This window comes from Lactuca serriola, chromosome 3 (assembly GCF_051521515.1).
Source record: "Lactuca serriola cultivar US96UC23 chromosome 3, Lser_US96UC23_V15, whole genome shotgun sequence".
NCBI lineage: Eukaryota > Viridiplantae > Streptophyta > Magnoliopsida > Asterales > Asteraceae > Lactuca > Lactuca serriola.
In genome coordinates this window covers 14,972,883-14,981,771 of record NC_136410.1, presented here as the reverse complement: position 1 = coordinate 14,981,771, position 8,889 = coordinate 14,972,883, and the positions used below count along the sequence as shown (strand labels likewise).

Below are 8,889 nucleotides of genomic sequence, written 5' to 3'. Positions count from 1 at the left end.
GATAAGTAAGTTAATCACTTAAGACATTTTGCTAAGAATACTTCTTAATCCCTCTTTTAATTTTCGTGATTAACACTTTCCCTCTCCATAACTAGAACCTCTGACTAACTAAATAACTAATAGTTAGTTAGTTAATTAATTCTATCTTTAACCAACTAGGAGACCAAGTGGCTAGACAAAGATCACATCTCATAAACTCCCATCCCATCACAAGCTAGTCTAGACTTTTCTTCTTATCTTCTTCACCTCTCACCTCCTTCAAAATATGGAAATATCTACTCATTCTTCTTTCATTCACCATCCAATACTCCAGGGAAATGCTTTCAAAGTTCATCCCATTTTCAGCCACACAAATTTCCTTCCAACTCCTCAAAACCGTGAACCTTAAAGGGGCTGCTGTCCCTTGGTGTTTCAGCCACCATTTCACCCATCTACACCTTCCTTTTGCTTGATATTTTCACCACCAAATACTCATGGAAGTTATTTGTTATGCTACTAAAAATTAGAGATTCAAAACAGTGAGTAAACTATCTTTTTCTTACCATTTTGCTGTGAAGTTTTCGTGACAACAACATAGCCAAAACAATGGTTGTTTTGGAGCATCAAACAAACACCCAAAAGTTCTTCATCTTTCAGCCAATTTTCGAGATTTAAAGTATATCATATGTAGCTACTTTGAAACACTTAAAACCCCTGAGAAAGTTAACCTTTACCTCTCAAAAAGCTTGTGTTATTCCACCACCTTTTGGCAACATACTTTTGATCCAAGTTGAAGCTAGGTATATTCTTGATTTCTACTCTTTCTTTTTATCATCAAACCTAATGATTTTAAATGATTTAAGACATGATAAAAGTCTAACACACGTGTAAATATATGTCTTTATGTGTTAAGACATCCAAAAGAATACTCGAATCACAAACTTTAGTGGAACCGGAAACCGCACGAACCATTCTCAACCCGAATAACTCTACGCGACAAAAGTGAGTTTTCTACGGCCCCTCTTTTATGTTTTAAAAGTTTTGGAGGAGAATACACACTAAACAAATTATAATTGAAAGATTTAAAGGCTTTGCTAACTAAAAATGCAAGTTATGTAACTAAACATATCTAAACTTAAATTTCAGCTTTTCATAGAAAAGTTATGGTCTATTCATGGACAATTTTGCCCTTCTTAAACTTAAAGGATTTCAAAACTGTACAATATGGTAATATTTCAGGTTTATACCTTTTCAAGGAATACTCGTACGCGTTCATATGCTTTTTCTACAATTTATAATGATTTTTACAAAACTGCCTATCATTTCAGAACATTTTCGGACCAGTATGTAAAAATGAATATTTTCACTCTAGTTAGGAACCACTTAAGGTCAGGGTAAAAATTATGGACAAAGTAGACTCATTTTATAAACTTTGAGAGTTTACTAATCCTGATTTCGACTTACGATGATTTTTCTATGATTTTCTAAAAACATGGATAAAATTGCCCTTTTGATAAACCTTGTTGTTTGGTTTTTCAAATATAAATATAAAGTTTTGTGGTAAATGAGAAATACACAAATAATGACATTGTTTAATTCACACATACTTTAAGAGTTACAAAAGTGTAAATTATAACAAGTATTACTAATATAATCATGTTGACAACCTTATAACATAAGATGATTTGAACTATGTCGATGTCACTCACAACTCGGGTGTTGTATAAACTTTGTTGGTCACTTACAGTCGGAGTACTGTCTAAACAATTATTATGGTCACCTACAGTCGGAGTACTGTCTAAACATGTATACGGTCACTTACAGTCGATGTACTGTTTAAACTCGTATTGGGACACATACGACCATTGTCCCGATCGTATAGGGGCACATACGACCGTTGTCCCGATAGAATTTTCGTAGCTTTACATTATTATGCATTACAACCAAAAGTATTCAAACACAAAAAATTGGGAATTATAACAACATCCCGGATACAAATATACTAATACAAACTATAATGAGTTTGTATGTAGTATAAATATTGTTTGTAGATTATTAAACCGACTGTTAGTGTCTATTTATACAAACATTAAATATTTTGCTTCACAAAAATATGTTAAGATTTACTTTTATCATAAGTATGTTAGCATGGATACTCGTATTGGATTTCAAGTACTGGGTCTTACATGAATAATATCGGAAACATTGTTGACCATGTTTTGTCCAACTTATTTTGTTAAATATTCCATGTTTTATAAAGAGAGTATGTAGTATAAATATTGTTTGTAGATTGTTAAACATATTGTTAGTGTCTATTTATACAAACACTAAATATTTTGCTTCACAAAAATATGTTAATATTTAATTTTATCATAAGTATTTTAACATGGAAACTCGTATTGGATTTGAAGTACTGGGTCTTACACGAAGCATATTAGAAACATTGTTGACCATGTTTTGTCCAACTTATTTTGTTAAACATTCCATATTTTATAAAGAGAGAATGTAGTTTAAATATTGTTTGTAGATTGTTAAACGATTGGTAGTATTTATTTATATAAATACTTAATATTTTGCTCCACAAAAATTTGTTAATATTTACTTTTATTATAAATATTTTAACATGGATACTCGTATTGGATTTCAAATATCCAGTCTCAGTAACATTGTTAACCATGTTTTGTCCAACTTATTTTGTTAAATATTTCACGTTTTATAAAGGGAGTATGTAGTTTAAATATTGTTTGTAGATTGTTAAACCGATTGGTAGTATTTATTTATATAAATACTTAATATTTTGCTTCACAAAAATATGTTAATATTTACTTTTATCTTAAGTATTTTTACATGGATACTTGTGTCGGATTTCAAGTATCGGGTCTCACACGAAGCATATCGGTGACATTGTTGACCATGTTTCGCACAACTTATTTTGTTAAACATTCCACGTTTTATAAAAAAATCTTTTTATAAAACTCACGAAGTCAAAACCTGTGGAACTCACCAATAATTTTTGTTGACGTATTTTAAAAATGTGTATTCTCAGGTAACTAAGAAGCCGGAGGTAGGACATCGGTTCTAACGAAACTATAGTTACTTTCTTTTGGGAATAAACTTGACTTGTTTACCGTAATGTGTTTAACTTATGAAGATGTAATTTAAATTCCAAAACTTAAAGGTTTGTAAAATATTGATTCAAATATATAAAGTATTCGATATACGTGGTTGATTGTGATCCAATTGTATAACGTCGCAAGCCCGGTGATTTCCGCCGTCGGTCGGGGTGAGACACAAGAGCACAAACGTCAAAACTGAATATTTGGTTGTGGTTCGTTCGCATGCGACCCACGTCCGTGGTAACTAATACGAACTAGAGGATTTAATCACGTGTGGCGAACGTCCATGGAACGTCATTTAAGTGAGTTTTTTTTCTTTATTTTCGTTTATTTATTTTCATTAATATATATATATATATATATATATATATATATATATATATATATATATATATATATATGCTCGGTTTTAACGTTTTTTTTTTGTTTTTTCTTAAATTATTATTTATTTATTTATTTAAATATCTTTACTACATACTTAAACATACTAGTATTTTTCTTTATTTTTATTTCTCACACACTGGAAGGGTTTTTTTCCTTCTTTCTTTTTACCCAGTTAACCTCCAAACAATTAACCTTTCCCGGAAAATGTCAAAATTTCGCACATAATTACAAAAAACGTCATATCATCTCGAGAGATACTGACGATAAATAAAATCAAATCTCTACCTTTTATTTTTTCAATCCTACGACAAAGATTTGTACTCGCAGTCCTCACCTATTTTTGAGTCATCACTCGATCCATCTTATATATATATATATATATATATATATATATATATATATATATATATAGAGAGAGAGAGAGAGAGAGAGAGAGATTAAAGTTCAATTGAGAAAAAAAAAAGTTGAGAATAAGAGAATAAATCTGGGCCACTCCTATCAAATCTACCGTTTAAGCGCTCCAGCATACTGGACCGACGAAACATATCATATTCATTTATAAATACGTATGAATAAGTTTGTTCATATATAAATTCATATATGAATAAGTATAACACAAGTTATTATTCATATATGCATATGGCGGCGATGGGTGGTGGTTGTTGGTAGTGGTTGGTTGTGGAGTTGGTGGTGGTTGGTAACGGAGGGGAGGTGGTGTATTCATATATGAATACACTTATATTTATATTCATATGTGAATGTTACTCATCTTCCGTCGGTCCGATACGCCGGAGCGTTTTGCGGCAAAAAGAATTGATTGGTTATATATATATATATATATATATATATATATATATATATATATATATATATATAGGTAAATGTTCAAATGAGAATCATAAAAAGTTAAGAACCATAAGAACCACTCTTTTTACCTTACAACTTAAATCATAAGACATATTTGTTTAATCTTATCTCACGACAACTTTTCTCTCATCTCTCTCTCTCTTTCTCTCTCTCTCTCTCTCTCTCTCTCTCTCTCTCTCTTTCTCTCTCTTACCTCCTACCGCTGCTGACCACCACCACCACCATCGCAGGCACCTACCGCCGTCGCCGGAGCCACCACCGTCGCTTCCGCCACCACCATCATTGACGCCGGACTAACGCATGTCTCATCGCTCCGTTGTCACTACATTACTATTGCCACCTCCCTTCTCTGTGGTGGTTGAAGATCTGAAAAAATAAGGGGACTGTCACCTCCTCCGGTGACTGCCACCACCGTCAACGACTAAAAAACCACTGAAGACCGCCACTATTTTCTCTCACACCGGATCTGGCCATATCTGATGTAGATCTGAGTATTTGGTGTTATTTCAGAAAGTTTTTTGTTCTTATTTCACCGTGTCATCGTTGGATTCACATAAGATATGTTCTCCTATCGTTGTTGTTGTTGTTGTTGGAGCATCACAAATCACAAATCACAGACATCATCGCAACCTAGAAGTGCTAATCTACTCGTTTTTGTTCTAGAACTCTTGAACTCGTTTTTTCTCTGATAGTTCAATCTCCGACGAAATCTCAGCTGGATCTGTACTAGATTTGTTTCGCGACCAACTTTTCCTTCTCTCCAACTCGTCTCTATTTATTTTCTCTGATCTTTAGTCAAACACTACCAGATCGTTATCAGATTTGATGTATTTGTCTTATTTCAGGTTCGATTTGGTGTTTATATGTGTTGTGTATCTTATGGTGGCCGATGACGGTTCCACCACCACATCAGATTTGGTCTCCGGTGATGGTGTTTACATAAAAAAGTTTTACAAAAAAAGATGCACACAAGGTGCTTGATGAAATGCCTCAATGAAATTAGGTAAGTTATTAAGTTCTAAATTTAGTTGTGAATGATACTGATGAAGTTTTTTTTAGAGTTTATACAGTGAATGAATTTTAATATAACGTCTCTTTGTATATTTTTTTCAGATCTTCTGTCTAATTGTGATTATGGTTCTGATATATATGCTGCACACAACGTGTGTGATGAAATGATTGAACGAAATTCATTAAGTTATTAAGAGGTGAATATGTGTTTTTATATATTAGTTTGTGAATATATAAGTTATTAAATTGTGAATATGAATTTTTATTATTCACTAAATTGTGAGTTAGTGTCTGAAATATTGAATTAAGCTGTGAGTTAGTGTCTCAAATATTGAATTAAACTGTGAATTCTGATTTTTTATCGAGATTTGATTTTTTTATTTGCTAAATTGTATATGTTTTTCTTTTGATTTTAGTTCTGAAATATGAGATAATTTATGTATGTATTAAACTGTGAATGATTTGTTTAATACTGTGACATATTATACTAGTAAATTAGCTATAAATATATTGTATTAAACTGCAATTTTATGTATTAAACTGTAAATTTTATTTTGAATTTAATATAATAAATTCATAATTTAATACATAGAAATGTCAGCATATATGAACGTATAAATGTAATTTTTAAGTTGATAATATTGATGTGAATAAATAATTTTTCGCATTAAACAATTAATTAACTATATTAAGTTATAATTTGTTATGAGTTTTGTGTTTGCTTCTTAAAAATAAGAAAAGAAATAATCATTATACACATATATGATTTTTTCTAAATTTAAATAAATTATACAAAAATTTAAATTAAGAATATTGTGTAAATTAAACTATGAAAAAAACACTAACCTTCATATCTGAAAGTATAAATGTAAGTTTTAAGTTAAGATTATGACATTTCAGTGTATTAAATTGTTAATTTATTAATTAAGCTGTGAATTTTATTTATTAAACGGTAACTGACTATATTAAGTTGTGAACTAACTGCTATTTAGTGTGATTTTTTTTTCATAAATTTTGTATTAATGTTCTTGTGAATATATATATATATATATATATATATATATATATATATATATATATATATATTTGTGTTGTATAAGTACGTAAGAATGCATTAGTTTTTTAATTGTTTAGTGTTAAATTCAAAATGATTGAATTAATAGGTTTATTAAATTGTGAATGTAGTATTTACCCTCTCAAAAAAAGATGGTTGGCATACGTGGTTGGTGACAACATGTGGTGGTAGATTTTGGGTTTGACTTCTTTAAATTTGTGAATTAGTGTAAAATAAATTATATTAAGTTGTGAATTTTGTTTATTAATCTGTAAATGGATTATATAAAATTGCATTTTAGATAATTTTGGTGTTAAAAATATAAAATGATTGTCAAAATGAAAATGTTTGACTAAAAAATATAATTTTGTCATTTTCTTAACAAAAAGACAAAAATTAAGATTTTAAAATGTCGAGTAATATTTACAATACATATTACTTATTAAATGTGGATTTTTAGGATTTTTAATCTTTTGTGCTTCTCATTTAAACTAATATATATATATATATATATATATATATATATATATATATATATATATATATATATATATATATATATATATATGTGTGTGTGTGTTTGTGAATACTAATGACTATTTTGAAACATAACAATTTTTTTTAGCTATTTCATGGAAAATTATAAGATAAACCGATTACTTTCGTTTTTCCCTTTTTAAATGAAACTTATGAAAGATATATAAAAACTAATAAATTATAAAAATAGTTAGCAATTGTTCATGTTCTAATTTCTAAAGCATTTTATCGTTATTTCCAATTTTCTTTTTATAACAAACCGAACGTGGGTCATGTGGTAAGTCACGTGACACAGAGGAAGGGTGGCTTTGTTAACTTATCAGTCAAATCACTTTACACTGCAAATCACTTTTGCTTTGACCCGATTAATTAATACACCCTCGACCCTTTTCATTTATAAAGAGATTAGAAAATAAAACGATGAAAGATGTCCGGTGTTCTACATAATTAAAAAATACAAATCAAAAGGCTCTTGCTCTAGCCGTATAGATATGTTCAAATCCGAATAACATATGTTAATTTTTTTTGGTTTGTAAATATTCTTCATAGAACTAGTCATGCTTTAGACCTTATTAATTTTAACACCGGAAATAAAAGGTCATTGTGATCGTAGTTTGATCAAAATAAACTATAATAGTTAAGCCAAAAAATAATTAAATTATAATGGCTTGTATATATATATATATATATATATATATATATATATATATATATATATATATATATATATATATATATATATATATATATATATATATATATATATATAGAGAGAGAGAGAGAGAGAGAGAGAGATGTAAGTTGAATTGAGAAATTAAAAAATGTTGAGAATGGAGAATCATTCTTAGTTACTCATTTATTTTTGCTGCAAAAACCTCCATTGTAGCCGCGAAAATGGGAAAGGAACAAAACATGTTTCCTTAAACTATGCTAATCATTACCTTAATATATACCAAAATATCGTTTTTTTTTTCCTTTTAAAGTACTATTTTTATCGAAAAATGATTTTAAATATATCAAAGTTCATGCTTTTTTATTCTCTATAAATAAACATTCATATTGATATAAATTTAAGATAAATTTTTATTTTTATTTTTTTTATAGTTTCAACTATCGTTATTTATAAGTGAATAAAAATCCATCAAATTTTTACTATAGTACATTCGTTATTCATTTATGAATAAAAAAACATGATTGAGTTTTTTTTACAGTTTAAGTATCATTTATACTACTTTTTCATATATGAATAACAAATTAACCGTAACAAAAATCTGATAAATGTTTTATTCATATATGAATATAAAATAAAACGACAACTAATACACGTTTTATTCATATATAAATATAATATATGACGAAAGATGATGTAAAAAATATATTTTAAGTAAGAAAACTTTATTACGTGTTATATTCATATATGAACGATACTCAACTATAAAAAAAGTTAAGAATACGTTTTATTCATAAGTGAATAACGAATGTACCGTAATAAAAATCTGATTGATTTTTTATTCATTTATGAATAATGAAAGCTGAAACTCTAAAAAAATTATTTTATTTTAAAACTGTATCAATATGGATGTCTATTTATAGAGAATAAAAAACTATGAATTTTGATATATTTAAAATAATTTTTCGATAAAAATAGCTTTCTAAAAATAAAAAATAAAAACCAAAAAAAATATATATGTTTTTGTGTATATTAAGGTAACGATTAACATAGTTTAAGGAAACATGTTTGGTTGGAAAACACATGTTTATCCGTTATCCATTTATGTCGGTACGCTCAAGTGCTTTGAGGAAAAATAAATGTGTGCTTGTGAATGATTTCCCCTATTCTCAATTGAACCCTATATATATATATATATATATATATATATATATATATATATATATATAAAGCTAGGTTCAAATACTTTTAGCAAGTATTGTGTGCCTAAA

The 8,889-nt window shown here is 28.3% G+C and overlaps 1 long non-coding RNA gene across 1 annotated transcript; it reads left to right on the top strand.

The window, feature by feature from the left end:
- Window positions 1-274: 274 nt before the first annotated feature.
- Window positions 275-5,647, top strand: LOC145094282 (uncharacterized). The gene is made up of 5 exons (XR_013703258.1): window positions 275-779; window positions 893-981; window positions 3,026-3,397; window positions 5,192-5,349; window positions 5,460-5,647. It is a non-coding gene; the product is annotated as an uncharacterized LOC145094282 (long non-coding RNA).
- The last annotated feature ends 3,242 nt before the right edge of the window (window positions 5,648-8,889 follow it).